The 24,862-nt window shown below is 35.2% G+C and overlaps 1 long non-coding RNA gene across 1 annotated transcript in view; it reads right to left on the reverse strand.

Annotated features, from left to right (window-relative positions):
* Positions 1-24,862, reverse strand: part of LOC123641105 — a 77,343-nt gene that overhangs the window by 43,105 nt on the left and 9,376 nt on the right. Inside the window, exon 2 of the long non-coding RNA XR_006736221.1 lies at positions 14,318-14,381. This is a non-coding gene — a long non-coding RNA (uncharacterized LOC123641105). The remainder of the gene's footprint in view (positions 1-14,317; positions 14,382-24,862) is intronic.

The following is a 24,862-nucleotide window of genomic DNA, read 5'->3' on the forward strand; positions in this document are numbered from 1 at the left end:
ATTTGACCAAAGCACAGAAGGTCAAGGGATAATGTGGCATGAGGTGGCGCTGGAGCAGTAGGAAAGTGGATTGTGCAGGGCTTTGTAAGCCAAGCGGACGTTTTAACTTCATCCTAAGGGAAACAGAAATCCATTAAAGGGTTTTCAGCTTTGATGTAATACAACAAATTAAAAACAAACATAAAACAGATAATGTGGTTGTCGGTAGAAAATAGTTTGGAGGGGCTTTCTATTTCCAGTTATAATAGACTTAGTAACCAAACTTCCCACTAAAACAATTTAAAATTCCAGATAAAATATAAAAGACATCAATCATATGGGAGGAATATATGAAATATTGACATCAAAATCCACAGGAATACAGGAACCCATGTGGATAAAAGTAACACAGAAACCACCTTTTGGCTTAAGTTCAGTTAAACATGCTGAACTCAAGCTTTGCTCTTCATGCTTTTTTTTGGTACAGGTAAAATGAGACATAGTGCAGGACCCAGAAAAGTACGGGAAAAAACCGATAGACTCTATTTTCATAAATCTTGAACCCCAGAAGGCATATCCTCAGTATGTGGGTGAATTAGAAACAAACTAATAACTTCCTAATCCCTCTCTTGCCAAGGAAAACTGCCTGTTTTGATGACAGCAGTGAGAACATGGAGAGAATGCTCCTGAGAAGTGTGACATGTGGTGATTCTCTCATGAATTTGCAGCTCAAATTCACATTGACTGGGTAAAGCAAAATACCTTATGTGGTGATTTTAATTAAAGTGGTCTCACACAGGTAGTGCCTCTAGCTGCCAGAGAAGTAAAGCAAATCTGCATGAAAGGAAATTGCCTTTATCCTAAGCTTCAAAGAATTCTCACAAATAAACCTCCAAGGAAAATGAGCAGCTTACAGTAAAAATACAATAAAAATAAATCACTAAGTGTCAAGTAAAACAAGGCTTCATGACTGAAAATAAGCAGAAACAACCACCAGTTGAAACATACCTGTAGAAAATATACAATAGTTATATTTATTATATTTAAGTATTACTTAGCTATAAGAAACAATGGTGATATAGCACCTCTTGTATTTTCCTGGATAGAGCTGGAACCCATTCTACTAAGTGAAGTATTCCAAGAATGGAAAAATAAGCACCACATGTACTCACCATCAAATTGGTTTCACTGATCATCACCTAAGAGCACACTCATCGGGTGTGGGGCAGATGGGGGGGGATGGGTGTATACATACATAACGAGTGCGATGCTCACCTTCTAGGGGATGGACATGTTTGAAGTTCTGACTCGGGGATGGGGGCAAGGGCAATTTATGTAACCTAAACTTTTGTACCCCCATAATATGCTGAAATAAAAAAAAAATAAAAAGATACTGAAAAAACAAGTCTAAATACCAGTGCAGGTTACAGAAAACCAAAATGACCTAGAAAAAAACGTTAAAGTATAAAATGGATATTCAAGAAAAAAGTATCAATAATTAATATTTAAAATAATCATAGCAGTTTTAACAACAGTGCAGATAAAATTAAAAAATTTGTGAACTGGAAAATATATCAAGAAAAGATATCTACAGTGAGAAAAAGACCCAAAATATATGGAAAATATGATAGAGAAGTTTACATAAAGGGAGGATAGAGTAAGACAATCCAATATGTGTCAATCCAGATTCCCAAAAAACAGAGGCAGAGGCAATATTTGAATGAGTAATTACTGAGAATTTTTCAAATCTAATGAAAGACACCAATTCACAAATCCCAGAAGTTCAATAATTCCCAAGCCAGATAAAAACACCCATATTTAGGCACTCATAATAAAAGTACTGAACACCAAATGTAAAGATAATATACAAAAATATAGTTTTTCAAAGGGAATAGTTAGACTGAGAATTGACCTATCTCAATAGCAACATAATGGAAGCTAAGATGTAGTAGAATAAAGTCTTCAATCTAAAATATTTTACCAGATGCAAACCGGCTTGCTGGTAAACTGGTAATTGCAAACTGGCAATTGCAAACCGGCTTGCTGAGATCCTTACTTCTTCCAAAAATAACTAGAAAGGCTGAGCAAAATACAAGACAGTAGGAAAAAAATCTGTTTGAAAATGTCACATATCTATCCTGTAGGTAGCAAAGAATGAGGGGCCAGGCACAGAGAAGTGAATTCACATTTATTGCTACTTTTCTCACTGAAGCCTTTGCAGTCTTGGAAGTTTATATTGAGGAATTGAGAAACTGAGCAGAGCTATCAGTAGTCTTTAGTACTGGGGAAAAATAGAGTTCAGGGCTAGGAATTAGGGGTCCAATAAACACCTGAGGCTGTTAGTTGGAACTCCCAAAGGCATATACTCTAGGAAGAGCAATAAATTAAAAATAAATACAAACCTCGAAGGCCAGCTTTGAAACAGTTATAATCTCTAATTAAATTGAAATTTTCTGTCCCAACCTTAACTGCCTAACAGAGCAAAGTAAGTCCTCTCCAAGGGAAGATTTTTCTTCAAAATGAAAAGGCAAATGAAAACCCTAATAAGATACCGCTACCTACCCACCAGAATATTAAAAATTAAAGAAACCAACAATTCCAAGTGTTGGAAGGATATAAAACTGTGTATACATTGTTAGTGGAAGTACAAACTGGTACAAACACTACGGAAAACTGGCAGAATTGGTTGAATTGCTGAACATGCACATACTTTATGGCTGAGCAAATTCACTCTTTGGTATATAACCAACACAAATTAATATATTTACGCTAAAGGACATGTTCAAGCATGTCATGCAGTATTATTTGTAATAGCCCCAAACAAAAACAATCCAAATGTCCATCAACCATAGAAAGGATAATTAGTACATTCATACAATGGAACATTGTAAACAATGAAAATGGCCAAACTATTGCTACATACAATATGGATGAATCTTCTCAACATAATATTGAACAAAATAAGAAATCAAAGTACATACTGTACTTATATAAAGTTTGAAAACAAGTAACACTTATCTATGGTATTAGGTGTTAGGATAGAAGTTACCACTGGAAAGAAGGGAGAAGGTCTCTAACGGCTCCAAGATGTTCCCTGTCTTGATCTGAGTAGTGGTTTCACAGGAGTGCTCAGTTTGTGATAATTCACCAAATCGAACACCCATAAATTATTAATCATCTGCATGTATGCCATATTGACATAATGTCAATAAACATTATTTTAAGAGATTATACACAGTTAAAGCATCTTCCAAAAATGAGGGCAAAGTAAAGACATTTCTAAACATAAACTGACACAGCTTTTTTACAGCAAATTCACAATAAGGGAAGTTCTAAAGGATGTACTTCACTTAGAAGGAAAGTGATACCAAATGGAATTTCTGAGGTGCAAGAAATAATAATGAAGAAATAAATTGTTAAGTACATAAATAAATGTAAACAAACACTGACTAAATAACATTAATAATATCTTGCCCAGTTTTGAAGAGAGATAAAAATAAAACACATTAAACAATATCATACAATTTTGGAATTGGTTTAAACGAAATTAAACTGTTTTGAGTTCTTGTATTATTTAGGAAGCATTTAGGATATTGATTAATTTTAGATTTTGAAAAGTTAAGATGCATGTAATAATTTTTAGCCTAGCTTCTTGTAAAGAAAAAAAGATGTATAACTTCTAAACTGGTGGAGAAATAAATAGGAGGAAAAAAATTCAATCAGTCTAAAGGAAAACTAGCAAGGAGAGTGAAATAAAACATACAAAAGGCAGAACAAATAGAAAGCAAAAAATAATATGGTATATACACACCAAAATATGTAAGTAATCACAATAAATATGAATAACTTAAATTCCCCGGTTTAAAAACAAAAAAATTGCAGGTTGAGTATTATAAAAACAAAACTTAGGTATAGGCTCTACACAAAAATATTTATAAGGATACAGAAACATTAAAAATAGAAGGATGAAAATTATATTTTAGTTAAATATTAACTAAAAGAAAACCACTGGAAAAAGATTTTTAACACACACGTGTGTGTGTGTGCGTGTGTGTGTGTGTTTATATATATATCCTTTTTCTGTGAATTTTTGCTATATAAATGTTGAGGATATGATTATTTGCCTAAGTAGCAGATTAAGCAGATAAAAATCAGTAAAGTATAGCAGTTTTGAGTAAAACAATAAATTTAATGGACATAGCATATAGAACACTGAACCACATAAGAGGATATACATTTGTTTTTCCTAGACTACACAGAACATTTACAAAAAATAGACTGCAGACTACAGAATAAAAGAAGACATATTTCAAAAAAAAAGATATCGGAGAATTTTCTCTAACATCAATAATATTAAAATGGATATAATGACAAAAGATAGCTAAATAAACTGTGTATATTTGGAAACTAAAAAACACAATGAAAATTTTGAAATATTTAAAACTCAATAAATACTACATATCAAGACTGTAGGATACAGTTAAAGCAATGGCAATAATTTTACAGCCTTAAAAGATTATATTAGAAAAGAAAAATGATGAACATTATTGAGCATCCATCATTAGAAGTTAGAAAATGGATAGGCAGGAGGAAGTAATAAAGTGAACATGGGGAGACCAGTTTAAGACTAGCGAAATGTTCAGTTAAAAGAGGCACTTTAGTGACATTAGAGATGGAGAAAAGATGACCAATTCTAAAAATAATATGAGGCAAGAAAGCACATCTTTGTGAATCAATTGATGCAAAAGAGTGAGAGAAAGGAGATTGTAAGGATTATTCCCCAATTCTGGAATTAATTCAAATTTTTTTTTACTGGGAGTTGATGAACAACTTGGACATGGGTAGAAAATAGAAGTGAAGGGAGCTCTCATTTCTTGAAAGCAAATGCAAATATCATTTCTTGAATAGCTAGCACTGCACTACTCTATATATTGGGTCTTGTTAATTCTCACAATAATCTTTCGAGTGGCATCTGTTAACATTCTCATTTGAGCTAAGGCTTCAGATCTATTAACTATCCCAGAGCCATACAGTTTGTATATGAATAAATTGAGATTTTTAACTTACATCTTGCATTTAAAGTCCATATTCTTTCCAGATTTTGTTTCAGACATGTTACATTTGAGTTGTCAGAAAAACATGTAATTAATTTAGGCAAAGTACCCATGATCTGACCACCAAACGAAAAATAGCCAAATATAGGATAAAGATGTATTTCCAACTTCATCTGCATATTACTGATGTTATATATAGGTATACTTCTTTGCCCAATAATAACTATGATGCAGGCAAAAAAGCAGGAACTTGAGAAATGTTATTCTTACAATTACAAATCCTGATTTCAATGTGTTCCACTTGCTGGTTTATGAATCACTTGTAGAATTGATTGCAACTCCATGGAAGTTGAAATAAATGAATCAAATTCAAAGCCAATGTCCTTAAAAGTCCCCAAACCAAAATATGCTGGCAATCCTTTGGCCAATAAGTTAGAGTGCTTTAGCAAACGTAACACAAGGCTGAACAGTGAGTAGTCTCTATCTACTTAACAAAATAATCTTGAAAGATAACTTTATCAGAAGAGGAAAACAGAACTTGTTTAAGGGAATTTCCTATAGATAATAACTTTACATGAATAATTGTTTTTTTTTCCCACAAATCCTTTCATGCCTGTCTAATCATACACAATAAGGAAATAAGTCAATAGAAATGCATTATTCTGCCATGTTAATTTTGGACAGCAAAATTGCTTACTATATTGTGAAGAATGTTTATCCACACATGGATGCTTCTTCCTGGTGAAACCATAAAAGTTATTAAAGTAAAAATGAAAGTTCAAAAGGACTCAGGAGGAAGATGATTTTTAAAAAGTCATTTCTAGAACAAGAAGTCAATTTTCAGAATATAGGAAAGTTAAAGACACAAAAACTTCACTTCTTACAGTCAACTCTCAAATATTCAGGGATAAACACAAAGCTATTGCTCTATTTCAGGAGAATATAATGTTTCTCCACTGAAAAACAGAAGGCATTATAGAGGTCAATTATCAGGAGGCAGAAAAAATGTTAGTCTTATTTTACAAATGAAGGTAAGTGGGAAGTACACTCTTTCATGTATGGCAACTATATTGCAGGAATTATAGGACAACATCACAAAAGAGAATGAACATTTTAAAACAATAAGTATACAAACTGTTAATATATTCTCTATGTATCATAGTATTTCTTTTTATTGTTCTTATTTCTCTCTGGGATCTATTTATACCTTAAGCAAATTTTTATACCAACAAAATGTAGTGTTTTAAATGCTGCTTCACAGATGCTATCATGATTAGCAGAAGCCCTATATTAAGCTAGGGAGAGAGGGGAGAGAAGAGTGGACCATGAGTTAGAACACTTCAGTCAAAGTTCTAGCCTTACCAATGAGGCTGACACTAATCATTGCTTACCAATAGCCATTTTCCCTGCTCTGTGCTTCGACAACCTTTGTTTTAATATATATCATACTTATGTAAATACATACTATCCTTTTATATAATAAAATGTAATTTACAGTCTGAATTCAATAGCTATGCTCATTAGTTCATTTCCTAAATATTTATTAAGCATCTGCCATAGGCCAGGTGATAAGAGTTGAAAACGATAGTGAACAAAATATATCTATCCCCTCAAGTAGCTGTGTGTTGTATTATGGATAACATTGCTTTGACCTTATATTTTTCATGTAACTTTTTATAAACAACATGGATTTTCATTTTTTGTTTCAGTTAACACTAACAATTCCTATCTTTTAATTGGAAAATTTAGGTCATTTACATTTAGTAGGGTAATTAATATATTTGGTTTTCTGTTGCTACAAGAGAATACCTGAGACTGACTAATTTATAAAGAAAAGAGGTTTATTTTGGTTCATAGTTCTAGAAACTGGAAGGTCCAAGATTGGGTGGCTGCATCTGTTCAGCTTCTGGTGAGAGCATCCTGCTATGTCATAACATGGCAGAGGAGTGGACAGGGAAGCAGGCATTTACAAAAGGGCAAAAGCACATGGGGTGGACTTACTTTATAACAATCTGCTCTCACAATAACTAATCCACTCTTGCAATAACAACATTAATACATTCATGAGGGCTGTACCCCATGACCCAAACACCTTCCACTCCTAACTGATTTTCCTGACCCCTTATAGTGCTTTGTTATTTTGTGGGGGTTGGGAATGCTTTAATGTGAGTTCATATTTTGTTGAACTTAATCTTTTGGGATCATAAGCCATTATGATGGAAGTGCTTTTTTCCAAGAGAAATTAGGTATTAGAATTTAGGGCATCCTAACGTACAACTAATTGCTTATGGCTTAGTTTCCCCATTGCATCACTAATCCTCAGGACTCTATTGTCCTTCTAGTTCACAATTTTATTCTGAGAAGGCTGGGGGCTAGAGATAAGCTTGTAGATTTCATTACTTTCTGAAAGTCAAGGAATTCAGGGAAAAAAATTCTTCTTATAATATGCAGGATCTAGTTGTATTTTAGCAGATAGGCTCTTCATGAAATTTAGCCTGTCATAATACCACTTTAAAAAGTCCTCTGTTTTTACAACTGAGGTAGTAAAAGCATGAGATTCATTTACCCAACAATAAATACATACTAAATAGATTAAATCACATATGCTCACTCATGTACATAACTAAGGTGTATGGAATTAGGCATGGAGCTTCAGTGATGTAGAATTAAAGCTGGTTTGGTAGACACCTGTACACATCCATGTAACTTCTGAGTGAGTTATTTCAATTGAGTACACAAGTACAAGTATTTTATTTAGGATAGTATCGCTACTGAAAGGGTTTTGTTTTTAAATGAGAAAATGAGAAAGTAGAAAAGAAATAGAATGAATACAAACTTTTGAATAAAAAATTATATAATTACATAGTAGTTATATATAGGATTATCACAAAAATAGATATATTTCATTTGTAGATTTTTCTTAATCCAGTAAATCATTTCCTTTCTTAAAACTCTTAAATGACACCTCACTTTTTTAAATGATAAAAATTAAACTCCTTAGCACAACATACAAGGACCCTCATTGTCTGTTTCCTCAATTACCAGGCCAGTCCTATTGCTCACCACTCCCCACTTTATAGTTTACACTCCATCCATATGGAATTACTGAATGTGGCAGACATCTACCCAAAATCCAGCCTTTTTTCTCTTCCTTACAAACAGAACCTTGAGTTTGTTATAGTGTTGAGAAGAGATCTCTTGCTCTCAGGAAATTCTGGCCTATTGCATTACCTGGAGGTGGGTATATTCCTTATAGTTCTAGCAAGAAGAAGTCTTCTAGAAAATATTCTAAAAGAGATCTCTTACTAATAAAAGAAAATTATCTATGTTTCCTTTATTTATTTTGGTTGTAGAAAGCCACGGTGCCTGGTGCCAGAGCAGCCACCTTAAATCATGAGACGATAAGATTGGAGCCCAGATCCATCAGATTCCAGCATCCACAGTTCTCACTACCTCTTTCCTCTTGAACACCGTTGAGGTCATTTGGCTAAGATTGCCATCTAAACTATGAATAAAATGAGCAGAAATGTCAAACTTAATGTGCCAAAGCTGAACTGCAGATCATCTCCATTTTCCCTCGCTCCTAAACCAGTTCTGATTCACTAACAACCTTCCCATTGCAGCTCCTGTGACTCCAGAATTTCAGTTGCTGAGGCCATAAACCTCGGAATTGTCTTGGGCTCCTCCTTTTGCTTATGTCCCACAGACAATCTGACGATGAAATCTAGTTGACTCCACCTTCAAAAACACATCCAGAAGCTTCCCACTCCTGCCCATATCTCCTGCCACTCATGTCCAAGGCACTACTACCTCTCACTTGAACTTGTGCAATAGCCTCCAAGTGTAGCACACTGAGTTCATGCCATTCTTATGCTTAAAACCTTCCAAAGGCCCTCCAAAGCTTTCTCTGTCCTTTCCACCAGTCCTCCCTGTTCCCTACATAACAGACCCTGGAAGGTTAGAAGTGAAATGACTCACCCAGAGTCACAGAGCCTATTGTAATAGGAATCTGGCTAGAATCCAATTCAATGCAACAAAACAAGGATGGCAAGGTTCAGGTTCTTGAGTCATATTTAAACATGGATAATTTATCTAATTCAATTCATAATGGAGAAGATGTGGGAAAGGACTATCTTTCCTATCCAAATGAATGTTGGTCAAAGGCAGCAATTAACACTCCTAATTCTAGGATCTTCCCTGGATATTTCTTAAATGAATGAACTATTTCTTCTCAAAGTGACCACGTGTCTAGTACAATGACTGACTTTCCGAGTGTATTCTAGGTAATGGATGCCGTCCATTAATATTCATCACAGTCAGGATTATACTACTATTCTCTACTGGGCCATGCCCAGAAAGTCATTAAGAAAATCTTCTGATGGTATATACATTTATACACAAGAAAGCCTTTATAATTATTAATATATGTATAACGAATGGTGAAAGTACTAGTTCAATAATATCTTTATATGTCTCAAACTCTCAAATACCGTCTTCACTAAGGTCTACTACTCAGCTGAAAATGTCCCCTTCCTCTCACCCTTCCTTCTATTCTTACATCTATGTGAAATAAACTCTGTTAACCTGAACTATTTCCTTAACAAAATAAACATTAATCACTCACTTTGCACTAGGCCTTGTTTAGAATGTCATTAATCTATGGTGGATGCCGAAAACGGAAGTACCCTACTTAGCCTTGAGGCTCCCTTTCCAGGGGCAGCAGGCCCTATTTATACATTTTCCCACTCTGGATTAGTGCAAATCAAGTAAATAAAGTTATAAGGCAAATGTCCATTGCCCTTTGGCATTATTCCAATCCTGCATATCAGTCTACTTGATTCTAGGGAAGAGAGTTCAGTTGACGTTTCTTGTTCTGATAGCTGATATTTTTATTAGTAACCCTCACCAACACGCTGTGTTAGTAGTAGCAAGAGATAGATGAGAATAGACCACCATAATAAATATTGTGTTATATATTTACATATTAGTAACACAAACACCCTGCATCAAAAACTGACATTCTTTCAACCAATCATATTTTTAAGGTAACATAACCAGTGCTATTTGGAGTTCAATTTTCTGAGTTAAAAGTCTCTTGAATGCTTTTTGTCATGTCATACTAGAAAGCAATATTTATAAGTCATTCCATTACTTCTCATTTTATAGATGGGTCAAAAGGAAGATCAAATCATTTTCACAAAGGCACAGAACAAACAATGCCAGCACTACACCCCATGATCCCACCATCGGCTCTAGAGACAGACAAGGCCATTGCGACATTCTGATGAACAATGCATCAGTGGAAAGAGGTAGAACCAGAGGCCCTAAAAGCTTTCCTTGCTCAAATTTCCTTGATTAGAAGTAGCATCAAAATTGCTCCCCATTTTCCACAGTGAAAAATGCTGCTCTTGAAGCAATCTTTAAAAGGTTATATTATGGGACACTTTCTGTGAAACAAACATTTCCCAAGTTGTTGTCTTCCTTCCTGACAACCACTTGCCTTCAAGAGGTTCTTTTTTATTTATTTATTTTTTGGTTAAGGGATTTGGTCCAGAAATTTGAAAATAGATAGAATATCCTTAACCAAGAGCTCCATTTATCATTTTGAAACATAGGATAGAAAACAAAATCAACAAAAATCTTTCAATAACAAGGGGATGGTGCATGGGGAGGTTATTTAAATGCAGGGCACAGTGTTTCCCTGTAGCTTGAATGAGACTTGCCATAGAGAAAAGAGCCTGAGAAGCCTGAGAAATAGACTTTAGTCATTGTTGACCCACTCTTCTCATGGTCCTTTAAAGGAGAAGAACCAAAAAAAAAAAAAAAAAAGCTATGGACTAGGATCCAAAGAGCCCAATATACACCACCAAATCTGCCACCCACTAGCTTTGGAACTTTGAGTAAGTCATTTAACCTATCTGAGCCTCACATGTGTGCTCATTGGTTAGTTACAATATAATAGCAAGTACATGTGGTGTTTGTTTTTCCATTCTTTAGATACTTCACTTAGGATAATTGTCTCCAGTTCCATCCAAATTGTTGCAATTAATTTATTCTTCTTCATGGTGGAGTGGTATTTCATACTACTCCATATACCACATTTTGTTAATCCACTCATGTATTGATGGGTACTTGGGTTGATTCCACATTTTTGCAGTTGTGAATTGTGTTGCAATAAACATTTAAGTTCAGGTGTCTTTCTGATAAAATGACTTCTTTCCCTTTGGGTAAATACCCAGTAGTGGCATTGCTGGAGCAAATGATAGGTCAACTTTTAGTTCTTTGAGGAATCTCCATACTGTTCTCTGTAGAGGCTGTACTAATTTGCAGCCCCACCAACAGTGTATAAGTGTTCCTTTCTCTCTGCATCCTTGCCAGCATCTGTTGTTTTTGGACTTTTTAATAAAAGCCATCCTGACTGGAGTAAGGTGATATCTCATTGTGGTTTTAATTTGCATTTCCGTGATGATTAGTGATGTTAAGCATTTTTCATATGTTTACAGGCCATTACTCTATCTTCTTTTGATAAGCTTCTGTTCATGTTCTTTGCCCACTTTTTAATGGAGCTGTTTGATTTTTTTCTTGCTGATTTGCTTGAGTTCTTTGTAGATTTTGGTTATTAGTCCTTTATTGTATGTATAGCTTGCAAATATTTTCTCCCATCCTGTAGGTTGTCTATTTGCTCTGCTGATTATTTCCTTAGGTGTGCAAAAGCTTTTTAATTTAATAAAGTCCCATTTATTTATTTTGTTGTTGCTGTGATTGCCATTGGGGTCTTCTTCATAAATTCTTTGCCTAGCCCAATATCTAGAAGAGTTTTTCCAACGTTTTCTTCTAGAATTCTTATGATTTCATGCCTTACATCTAAGTCTTTTATTCATCTTCAGTGAATTTTTGTAAGTGGTGTTTTATTCTTCTGTATGTGGCTATCCAATTTTCCCAGCACCATTTATTCAACAGGGATTCTTTTCCCCAGTGTATATTGTTGTCTGCTTTGTCAAAGATCAGTTGGCTGTATGTCAGTGGTTTTATATCTGGGTTCTCTGTTCTATTCCATTGGTCTATGTCTCTATCTTGGGGCCAATACCATGCTGTTTTGTTTATGATAGGCTTGTAGTATCATTTAAAGTCTGGTAATGTGATGCCTCCAGATTTGTTCTTTTTGCTTAAGGGTGCTTTGGCTATTTGGGCTCTTTTATGGTGCCATACGAAGCACAGAATTGTTTTTTCTAGATCTGTGAAATATGATATTGGTATTTTGATGGGGATTGCATTGAATCTGTAAATTGCTTTACATAGTGTAAACATTTTAACAATGTTGATTATATTGATCCATGAGCATGATATGTTTTTCCATTTATTTATGTCCTCTACAATTTCTGTTCTCAGTGTTTCATAGTTCTCTTTGTAGAGATCTTTCACTTCTTTGGTTAAATATACTCCTATGTATTTCATTTTCTTTGTAGCTATTGTGAATGGTATTGAGACTTTGGTTTGACTCTCAGCTTGACTGTTATTAGTGCATAGGAACGCTACTGATTTGTGTACATTGATATTGTAACTGGTGACTTTGCTGAATTTAGTTATCAATTCTGGGAGTCTCTTGGAGTCTTGGGGTTTTCTAGATACAAGGTCATATCATCAGCAAAAAGTGATAATTTGACCTCCTCTTTCCCTATTTGGATACCCTTTATTTCTTTCTCTTGCCTGATTGCTCTGGTTAGGACTTCCAGCACTATGTCCTCCCCAACTCATTCTATGAAGCCATTATCACCTTGATACCAAAACTAGGAAAGGACAACAAAGAAAGACAACTACAGACCAATATCCTTTATGAATATAGATACAAAAATCCTCAATAAAATAGTAGCAAACTGAATTCAACAGCACATCAAAAAATAATAATAATAATCCACCATGACCAAGTGGGCTTCATCCCAGAGATGCAAAGATGGTTTAACGTATGTAAATCAATACATGTGATTCACCACATAAACAGAAGCAAAAACAAAGACCATATGATACTCTCTATAAATGCAGAAAAAGCATTCGACAAAATTCACCACCCTTTCCTGAGAAAAATCCTAAACAAATCAGGCAGAGAGGGAACATATCTCAAGACTATAACAGTCATATATGAAAAACCCACAGCCAACATCATACAGAAGAGGGAAAAGCTGAAAGCATTCCCACTAAGAACTGGAATGAAGTGAGATATTTCTAACCAAGTCATACCACCAAAGAAACTCCCTGCTTTGTCAACACAAACTACTGCAGCATTATGACACTGCTGACTATCAGAAATGTATGGGCTTTGATATTCTGCTACTTAGGATGATCACTTTTATTTCTGGAGATAATGTAGGAAAATATCTCTAATTCAGAGAAAAGTTATTTTACGAATAATGAATATTTGCCTGACATTTCCAGATTTTGGAAAACACTTCTCTGAGATTATTATTTTCATTTTTTGAACTCTGAACCTTGTACATGGATGTTTTTATAAAGACTTAACTTTGACAATTCCATCTAGAGAAAACTACATGAAAAAGATTTGGTATCAAAAAGCTAAATTATTTCTCCCCATGGAAGAAAGTATAAAAAATGTCAGGATGAAAATTCTGCATTTCACAGCTGGTCCATGCTTGTTTAAAGACCAGTACTTCTTGACACTTTGCACCTCTACTGTTGACTGACTCATAGTTTCTTGGACTTAAAGTTTTAGGTTTCTAGATTGTAAACACATAAACAGGACAGAATGTGACTGCAATAGCCAATAATTCTTATTGTTAGTTTGAACAATTCTACACCCCCCTAAGCCTTCAAATACTGCTTACAAGAAACTGACGAAAACAGGTTGCCAATAAGGGAGCAGGAAGGAGCATGTTGCTAGTTTGAAGAATTCTGTAAGCCAGGCTGGTACAGATTGACTGGAGGTGTTTGTGTAGAGCAATAATATTAGCAAATCCACCTGAATTTTTGGAGCATTAAATCACATTCTGAGATGTCTAGATTTGGGCTGGGCATCCAAGGGTTAGTCTTGCAAGGAATGGCCATTTATTTGGCAACATTAGAACTATAAGAATTATTGCAGAAACTATTTGTTTACAATAAATAAACTTCTTTGCCTATGTCACATCAACATAGACAGGTTCAACCTTTAAATCCTATGAAAATATTACCTTTGGAGTTGATATGATTTTGACTTTTAGGACTTTGCAAATAACAGAATTCCAAAAGCAAGGAAAGTCTGAATTACAGTCTTCTGCCAGTCCATTTCTCACCTGAGCATTCTTAGAGGTGAATTCTTAGTGCACCAAGGAATTTCCTCTCTTCTATCATTTTAGCCTAAGGAAGAGCAGAAAATTGTTATCAATAATTGCACTTGGCACTGTACATTGAAAATTTACATGTATTACCTTGGTCATATCAACATCCCTGAAGTCTAGCTGAGCAGTTGCTATTATTAATATTCTCATTGAGGGGATAAGGAAATGAACTAACAATTCATGAAGGTAAAGAATAGTGAAACTAATATGGTAATTCTGGCCTTTTGTCTCTAGGACCAATGATTGTTCCACCAGCCTCTCTTGTTCTACTTATAAGATCCTGATACATATATATAATTATCTATAGAGTAACAAGCACATAGTAGTCTCTCAATATATGTTGGTAGAATGAATGAATGAGTATTAGAAGGAGGGAGGAGGAAACTTATAATATGCCTGGAGAATTGAAAGGTACATACCACAGCAAACCTTATGTAATCCTTATAGCTACCCCATGAGGCAGCTACTATTACCATCTCCATCTCACAGTAGCAAAACCATAAATTTTTGAGATGCTTAGTATGTAACTTATTGGGATATTTCTATGAGCCAGGCATTGCATAAATTGCCTTACATGATTATCCCATTTAATCTTTATAACAATCTTACCTGATAGATATTATTACAGTTTTTCCCATTTTATAGAAAACTAAGGTTTAGAGAAATTAAGCAGTTTGCCGCAGGACAGACGGAGTGCTAAGTTAGATCCAAACTCTGGGATTCTAAAGCTTTCCTCCTGCACGGGCCCAGGTCTCCTCTGATGAACAAGTCCTGGCTCACAGACCTGTGAAGGCTACAGTCAGGATTTAAATTCAGACTTGTCAACCCATTCTGTTTCTTCTAGAGCACACTGCCTACTGTAGGATTGAAGTATATTAACAATTGAACACTGCCAGAATCTTTCTTCTCATACTAAAGGTTCTACAGGAATTACGTACTCAACATAAGTAAAATAAAATTTCAAAACTGGTCTTGCAGAAATTCTCTACATAAAGAGAAACTATAGGTCCTGCTTTTCTGTAGTTGTGTTTGCTTGCTTGTTTTACTATGCTTAAAGCTTGAAGAGACTCCAAATCCCCCATTTACATCAAAGTAGCTGCTGATGTACAAGTCAGTTCATTTTGAAGTGTAGGCAAGAATCATCCACATTCTTATTTTGTAGAGAAGACTGACGAAAAAGCAAAATCCCTACATATGAGATCAGGATTTCAGGATATGTACGTAAATTATAAATTTGTCCTTTCCTATAGCAGACAAGAACATCTAAAACTTTGATACACAAACAGTGTGGTGCTGTGAAATTCTGTAGTGCAATGTTTTAGGCTTCCAGACATCTGTGCCTCCCTCTTTTTAAAAGAGAAATGGAAATATGTGCCAGTTTTCTAAATTTAGAGCAAATTTCATGTTAAGATCTTTTTGAAAATTTAATGACACTACCTGAGATAGTTGTGCCATGTTGCAAAATAAGAACTCGGAATCACTGGCTGAGTGCTACCTAAAACCCCACTTATATAATTTCAACAAGAAATGAGTCATGGGAAAATTGATCTGTGGAAGCAAAGTGCCAAAAATATCTCTCCATAAACAAGGATTATTCCATCAGCATTTAGTCAAATAGAGGAAATAGAACATATCCACAAAAACTATAATATAATTCTGCAAGTATCTATTAGAAATCTATTTTATGCCTAGCGCTATATAGGTCCTGTATTCAGGGCAAGGATGAATAATACATGGTTTCTGCCATCTTGTAATTCACAATCTAGTGAAATGAATGAAATACACATTATAAAGTAGAAAGAGTAGAATGGAGCATAAAGTTCTATATAATGTGCTGTGAGAGTATTGGGGCTAAAAGAGATCAATTTCAAGGTGGAAAATCTGGAATGGATCCTTGTAGGAGATGATATTAGAGATGTACTTCCTATTCACCTGCACAACAACAGGGAAAGTATAGGTACACATCAGTCAGGATTCCAAATGGTGGAATATTTATCTGCCTTAAACCTACTTTACCACCCTGAGGCATTTGGTACTTTTCGTTACTCTGTCTTTCCTTCTTCCCTTGGTTTCTCTCTTTTCTAGTTTTGCCTCTCTCCCTCTCCCTCTCTTTGCTCCCTCCTCTCTTTTTCTCCTCTCTCAATTTCCTCTTTCTCCTCTTACTCATAGTAATGCTTCCTACCAGCCTCCCTACAAGTTTTTCTTAATGTAGGATTCTTCTGACCTCTCATGTAGTTATCCAGTCTTCAAAAGTCAGCTCAGTCATACTCTACTCCTTCACTGCCCACAGTTTCATTTATAGACCTTTCTCTGCTACCAAAGGACTAATGTATACTTTTATCAAAATTGTTCTTCATTTGGATGTATTCCTCTTTCATTAGACTAATGGTTTTTAACCTTTTGGGGGAGCCATTTATACTTAAATCATTGAGATTCTAATAAATACTTTAGACCCACTTGCTACAAAAATGTTCCCACAATTTCAGGTAACATGCAGAACCTATGCAAGAATTTACTAAGGAACCCCATGGACTCCAGACCAAATGTCCCTGCTTAGACAGTAAGGTCCTTGAAGATAGAGACTATATTTTTTTCCCTAATTGACTTTCTTTTCCCAATATCTAACAGAATGCCTAACATAAAGTACTATAGTCTCTCAATAAATGCTTATTAAATGAGTGAAGGATAGGTCTTTGATATTTGCATATGACAGAAGGTTACAGGAAGGAAAGAGATCTTTTGAGACAGATGGAACAGCTTGATGGACTGCACATTCCATAAAAGAAGGGACTATTTAACTATATAGGCAATGTATACTTAGTTTATTTTGTAAGGGACTAAAACAATCGAGGTAAAATTTAAGGCTCAATCAATGCTTCCTATAATGATTAAAATATAAACTGTAGACCTCATTAATCAACCATCTACCTGAAAATTGGATAAAAACTAAGAATATCTAATTTTAGGCTGCTCACCCCCTGCCAACCTGCTCCCAGTGCCTACAACTGAAAGATAAGTATCCTATTCTATGTAATTAAATAATAATGGAATTGAGGATTTAGTCACATTTTTAATATCATGCATAGTGCCTTGCATCATGCTAAATTTGATTTAAGAAGTATGTCAGTTTTCATGTGGTTCACTAGTCATAAATAATTGTGTATTTGCTCTGAAAATTCATTTTTACTTTTCCAAGACAGAGAAAAATTAGATTATAATAACTGCTACAATAGTATGTGTCAAAACAATTGAATATAGAGGCATAAGAATTCAGTCCAATAAATGCAACCAAACTAGTTTTTCTTCTACTTCTAGCTTTTGTCCTAAAACTGTTCCTGTTCAGGAGTAGTAAACAATCAAATGAATCATTCCCAAAATTGAATATACATTAATGTCTCCTTTCCTTTGACATCCTAAATTCCACTTAATAATAATAATATTATTATTCAAATATATAGGTATATTTGAAGCACATTGTATTGACAGTGGTTGATAGCCAGATTTTGAGATCAGATAACTTGGGATTCAAGCCCCTACTCCACTAATTTTAGCTGTGGTATTTTGGACTAGTTATTTTACAGTAAGAAAATTGAGATTTTGAGAGTTTACGTAAAGAAGATTTAATTTTACAAAATGGCACCTCTAAGTTAATATTATTTCAATAAGTACATTCTGCACATTAAATCAGAAAGTGATTATGTAGAGTTGGATTTGTCTTGTAGGAAAAATATCCTTCGTGGTATCTAATTAGAAAACCATGAGTGTAATATCGTGGCAGCCCACATTTTAGAATTCCCAGTAATCATTTAAAATGGTATAAATTGTAAATGCACAATTTAGCGATTGCTCATTAAAGACCCTCAATAATTATTTACTGGATAAATGGAAGAATTTAAAAAGAATGAATGACAAATATATTCATGCATTGAATGTGAATAGCCTTTCCAGGGTTATTTGCACATGATCATTTAACAAATACAAAAATGTGGTACAAAAGAAAAAGTTCCCTGTTGTCATGAAAGCTATTAGAATTAGATGTGTAAAGAAAATATGGATCCATAGGTATAGAAATTACTTTGAAAGGAGATCAAATCTGCTGTGTAACAACCAATTCTTTCTAAATTTTATGTCAGTTATTTAATACTTAGAATAATTTCCAAAATTTTTTATGTTTTAAATAAGGAAAGGGAAAGTTGTTTGCTTCCATCTCAATACCTGCTTCCTTTTAGCCAAGAGATTTAGGTAAGAGAAGCCAAAAGTTTTCCTGGCTTTGGATCAGTTAAACACAGCATTTAATTCTTCACAGTGTAAACACACAGCACTGTGGAGAGGAGGTAGGCATCAGGTTGGTAGTGAAGATTGTTCCTGCCAATAGAAGGAACCGGCTCAAGACTGAATAGCAACTCTGGGCAATGGACATTCAGGCAAGAGACAAAAAGTAGGGAACATCAGTGCAAAGACAACAAGAGGTCTCTGTTTACAGCAAGGTCAGGTTGACCACTCCCTGGAGGCAGGCTTGTATTTCCTGTACATTTTGCACATTAAATCAGAAAGTAATTATGTAGAGTTGGATTTGTCTTGGACAGTTTATCATGAATTCAGAGTTAGAGCCTTGAATGCTTACTCACAGCATCACATGAATCAGAACAGTAATTTTAGGCCCAATCCCTTTGACTCATCTACTGGGCAAATCAGGAAAACACATATGCAGATCAGCTCAGTAGTCTACCTGATTTTAAATGTAATCCTTACATATTCTGAATACTGGCACACATTCACTTTTTCACAGAATGAGGAACTTATAGCCACTACATAGTATTAATAGTTTGTTGAGGGAGAAAGCTAGGCATACAAATCTAAAAATTTTGCCTTCATCTTTCCATGACACTTTTATAGATCTAGTGACTTGTCCAAAGAATACTTGGTCAAAAAACTAGTCACTAGTAAACATTAGATCAAACCCAGACAACTCTGATTTCATGGTGGTATTTTGCATCTGAGTGTAGTGGATGGATTGGATAGCCTCACCCCACCTCATAATACTGGAAGAAGTTTCCCTCTGCAAATTTAAATGAACATCTTTCCCATCTAGATCTCAGGAAGAAAAGATGTATCAGCAACCTCTAAAGTGCCACTTCAGATCCTCTAGTCCTCTCCTGTCCTTGGTCTAGATGCTTTCATAGTAACCATCTCTTTATGGGATTGGAGGCCACCTGAAAGCATCTTATCTCATACTGGCGCAGGTGCAATGTACCACTCGCTCACTGGTCCATGGGACCACACGTTATATTCACACATGCAACCTAGAAAAACAAGCGCATCAATGTCTTGTAGAACAAACATTTAACCAATGGCAACTAGGAGCTTATGGATAATTCTTTACCCTTCCCACTAATGGATTATTCTGAAAAGCATTTTATATAATTTCATAAGGGCTGTCTTCTAGGATCAAGCATTCTTATCATGGCTTTTCCCTCTTCCCTGCTTCACTGCCTGCAGTATAAGGGAGGGCATGTTACCATGAAGACTAAAGTACTTCTGTGTGCTTCATTCAGAAATCACTATCATAAAGCATAGTCAGCATAAATAAGCTGTCGCGTGTCATGAAGTCTATTAAATTTGAGAAAGCATGGTCTGATAAAGACAAAGTGATAATGAGGGGGTACCTGGAATAAAAAAGGGTAAAAACACAGACTGTTGTTGCAAGATGGCCTTACAGATAGCTTGTTCAGCTCTCACAGTTTAGAAACGAGGACAGTATAGCCAGAGAAGTTAAGTCACCTCTTTCAAGTCACACAGCCAGTTAGCAGCAAAGCCTAGTGGGATCCAAGCCCCACCCCTACCCTTTCTCCTGACTCCCGCCGCTGAGTCTCGACACTGTAATTCTCCCGATACATCACACACCAAATCCTGACCAGCGACATCAATATTCTGTCCACTTGGCAGTTTGGGCCCACAGAACAAAGCATAAGTCATTAGGCCCCCAGAGCTTGGTGAAGAATGTTCACAAAGGGCTCCAACTGGTCATTCTTGGTTCTCCCACATCTTTTTGGTTGTTAATCACTTTTTCCAGCTGCTTTGATTCCAAAAAGAGGTAGCCACAATTATTGTACATAAATATTCACTCTACCTAATAGTTACATACCCAAATGTCAATTATTTCGAATCAGTTCCCAGAGTCCAATGTCTCTAAGTAAATGAACAAATAAAATTCTGTTTCTTGAATTCAAAAGCCAGAGGACAAGACTTCAGAGCATGTAACTACAGCAGCATTTGAGCATCTGCCCAAAACAGAAGCCAGACTCCAATCCATATGGCTTTCTCCTTCTCTTTGGTTCCAATCCATGAAAGAAAAGTTTGCTCCAAAATTCTTGTCAGTTCAATTCAACAAACATCTGTTGAGGATCCACTTTATACAAAGAGCTGAGCAAATGAAAACCCAGGCATCCTTTTGAGAATATGCTCAAGTCCTTTCTAGTCTACAAAATTTTCCACAAATACCATAGATCTTTCTCCCTGAGTGCCAAAAGTGCTTAACCAAACCACATGAATTAAGAGGGAAAACTGTGTGGCATAATCAGCATTATGCTTTTATCCTTTTAAGTAGAGACCTTAAACTTTATAAGGACAGGAATTGTGTATGTGTGGATGTTTTGTTAATGACTCTAATCTCAAATGTCTAGTACAGTACACAGATCATGCATTGGGCACTTAATAAATATTTGTTCAATTAATTTGTCTTTTTCCTTTCCTGTAGGATAACCAACTTGTCTCAATTTTCTAGGGACTTTCTTGGTTTTACATAAAAGTCCTGCATCCCAGGAAACCCGAGTCCCAGGCAAACAGTAGTTTGGCCATCCTGTAGAAGTCACAAGCTAGTCAAATTGTGAAAACCATATCTTCTAAAAGTATGTACCCTGAGATTCTGCTGGGTATGCAATAAATGGTAGATATATATTTATCCTGGTTTTTCTTCCTAGACACTAACTGGAACTCTTTCAAAAGAGATTGTTTTCCCAGACTATTCCCAAAAATCCACTAATACTACCCTCACATGACTGGAATTATCTAGGAGAATATCTTTCTCTAGCAAAAACTAAATTCCACATCATTAAAATCTGACTCACAGAGATGCTCAAGTGACCAGAGATTAGGGCAGTTCAGAAGGAAGAGGAGAGCATAGTGACCCAGAAGTCCCTGTGAAGGGTCATGAAAGTCTCACAGAACATCAAAGCGAGGAGAGGCAATTTCCCTTAGTCATTAGCAAGTGACTGCATCTTGTAACCCTTCTTTGATGCAATAGAACTGGCAGTCTCATTTTTTTTTTTTTTGTCCCACATCCTGGAGGTGTGGTATTAAAAACTATAGAAGGCATTCTTCATTAGTTCAAGATTTTATATTAACTTGTTTGATCCAACTTTACTTTTATGTCTCAAGTAATGCAATGCATACATTCTAATTGTAGTAAAAACAGGCAATTATATAAACAATTTCAAGTATAATTCCTATACCCAAGTCCTTCCCTCCCCATAGGGAACTGCTGTAAATGGTTTAGTGTGTTTCATTCTTGTGGTTTTCTTGTGGAATTTATGCATATATTATATATAAACATACAACTTTTAATAAACAGAATCATTTTGCATTTGTTTATATATGTATGTCTGTGTATATATGTGAGAAATTTCCATTATTAATATAAATTTGCCTCATTTTTTATAGCTTGAAACTGTAACATCCCATGGATGTAATATAACCATTTTCCTATTGGTGCACTTGCTTCTAGGTTTTTGCTGTCACTATTAGTGCTACAAAGAACATTTGTGCATGTTTTCTTGCTGTATTAAAAGGTATGTAAATTTGAAGTTTTATATATTAAATTAATTGATTTATAATTAGCACAGCATTTTGGAGGACAATTTTGGCAGTATCTGGGAGTATCTAGTTCACCACATCCTTACCAACCCTAGATATAATTAATCTAAAAAAAATGCCAACCTGACAGGGAAAATACTTTACACTATCATTTTAATGTTACTTTCCTTAATTATTAGTTAGATAAGTGTGATTTATTAAATCAACAACTCGTTTTTGAGTTCTGACAATATGCGAGGCCTCTTCTAGGTACCAGTGATATGGAACTAAATATCCTCATTCTCCTGGAGTTTATATGTTACTCCAGGGAAAAAGACAAATAAACGCACATGTCAGGTGTTTATAGACTCTATGAGTCAAAATATGGTAGCAAACAGAAGGTCGTAACTTGGAGGCATGATAGTTACATACAATGAGTATGGAGATATCCCCGACAAGAAGACATTAAAGCAGAGACCTGAAGGAAGAGACGATGAGTCATGCAATATCTGTAGGCAATATGGTTTCAAGCAGGGGGAACAGCAACTGAAAAACAATTAGGCAAGAAACATGCTTGGCATGTTCAATTTCTTGGCCATTTGTTATTTCATCTGTGAGTTACTTGTTTATACACTTTTTCTACATTCCAAATGGCATATTACTTTTTTCTTATTAGTAAACAGAACTTAATATATTATGGAAAGTCAGAGTAGTCATTCTTCACCCTTTATTTATGTTGCAAATATTTTCTTCCAGTTTATTTTTTATAAGAATTCCATTTATTGTGTTTCTTGTATTATTCTCATGAACAAGACTTTTAAAGTTTTGTGTCTTGTGTAAGAAAGTTTTCCTGGACAAGTCACTTTGATTTTTCCTATGAAAATAGAAGCCACAGTCAGTCCAGATCAGTTACCCTCAACTGCCTTGATTCTGACTGATTCCCTAACCCTTCTGGTATTCCTGAAGAAGCTCTTGAACCTACAGCCATGTCTTAGGAAATCTGCAGGACTCAGGAATCATTGCCAGCAGCTGTCAGCTGTAGGCAATAAAGAAATAAGATTTGTATGGCTTTACTGGGGTGCAGAGATAACCCCAGTGTGGATGTATTTCTAGGCTATCCTTTGGGTGGTTCTGGAAACAGTTTAGTATAAATGGATTAGTCATAAATTCTTCCCCACTCACATGTTTCCCAGATTCCACAAAAGTATATGATGACAGGGAATACAGAGTATATTGAGAAACTGGTCCCTCAAATTTTTGGAGGAAAACCAGAAGCTTGGGTTGGAATACAAACTCTATAGCTATATTCTAGATCTGCCACATATCAGCTTTAAATAAACCCCTAGTGTACAGTTCTCGGTTCTGACTAAACGTTAGAACCATCTGTGTAGCTTTCTGAAAATGCAAATATAGAACCAAAAAATTCTAATTCACTGGATCTGGAATGAGCCCTAGAAACAGTATCACTAAAGCCTATGGGCAATTCTGGTGTTCACCCATGCATGTTTGAAAAGCCTGAATACAAAAACCAGTCCACACTGACCACTTTGCCAATTGTCTATACACATCCACCACATCTGTTCTGTTTCCAAAGCAACTTCATAGCACTTGAATGATACAAGCCATTTTCTCACCTTTTGTAAGCACTCTGAGTGGCAAATGTTGAATAAAATCAAGTGTATATGCCTTAAGTCATTCAGTTTTGTGATAATGTAACACCAAGTTTTGCCCTCCGGTGAATTAAGGGCCTCTTGCGGCAACACATTCACAGACTGCCTCATGTCTGTAAGTTTTGTGGCGTTGTTGTTGAATAGGCAGTATTTTAACTTGCTTTTGTTCTGTTCATCCTTGCTGGTTTTTTTTTTATTTTCTCAGAAGTAGAAATCATTTCTACTTTTTTTTTTCCATCATAACATCCAACAAAGTCAAGAACAATATTGGAAGCAGAATGGTGGTTTATACACATATACCATTTAACCATAGACTCCAGAAATCAGGAAACTGAATAAATCACTATTACTTTTTAAGTACTAGTTGTCTAAACAGAATAATTAGGTTCTCTATGTACTATCCATAAAAGAAGATGTCTTATTAACTAACAATCATCATAAAAAGGACATCAACTCTAAAGAAAAATAAAAGAACATCTTTATCTTGAGTAAAGTTCTAAAGTAGAAAAAGGATATCCAACTAGCGAGATTAAAAAATAAAACATAATTGGAAATTAACATATAAATAAAGTGATTTCTTTCTGCAAGATTAAATTTGAGGGGTATGATAAACATGGCAGACATGTAGAGTACATGAGTACATGTATTCAGGCAACATTCTCTATTTTTATGACTCGACAGAATCATTGTAGGAGTATGTGTTCCAACCCAGATCACAAAACAGAAAAATACTCTTCCTTGCCTTAACCTCCAGGCAACTGCAAAACCAAGTTTACGATTCTCCAAGGAATCCATAATTCACTTTGGACGAGAATCAGAGGCCAACACAAACTGCCAAGTCTTCTGAGCCACATTGAGACAGAGCAGTCCACATTTTCAGACCTCCATCTGAGAAACTCTGTTTTTCTAAAATCATCCTGAGCACAGCTGAATAATCTTCTATGTTCCCCATCACTCAGCTTTCTACTTACCTCTCCAG

The sequence above is a fragment of the Lemur catta genome, chromosome 7 (assembly GCF_020740605.2).
Source record: "Lemur catta isolate mLemCat1 chromosome 7, mLemCat1.pri, whole genome shotgun sequence".
Classification (NCBI taxonomy): Eukaryota; Metazoa; Chordata; class Mammalia; order Primates; family Lemuridae; genus Lemur; species Lemur catta.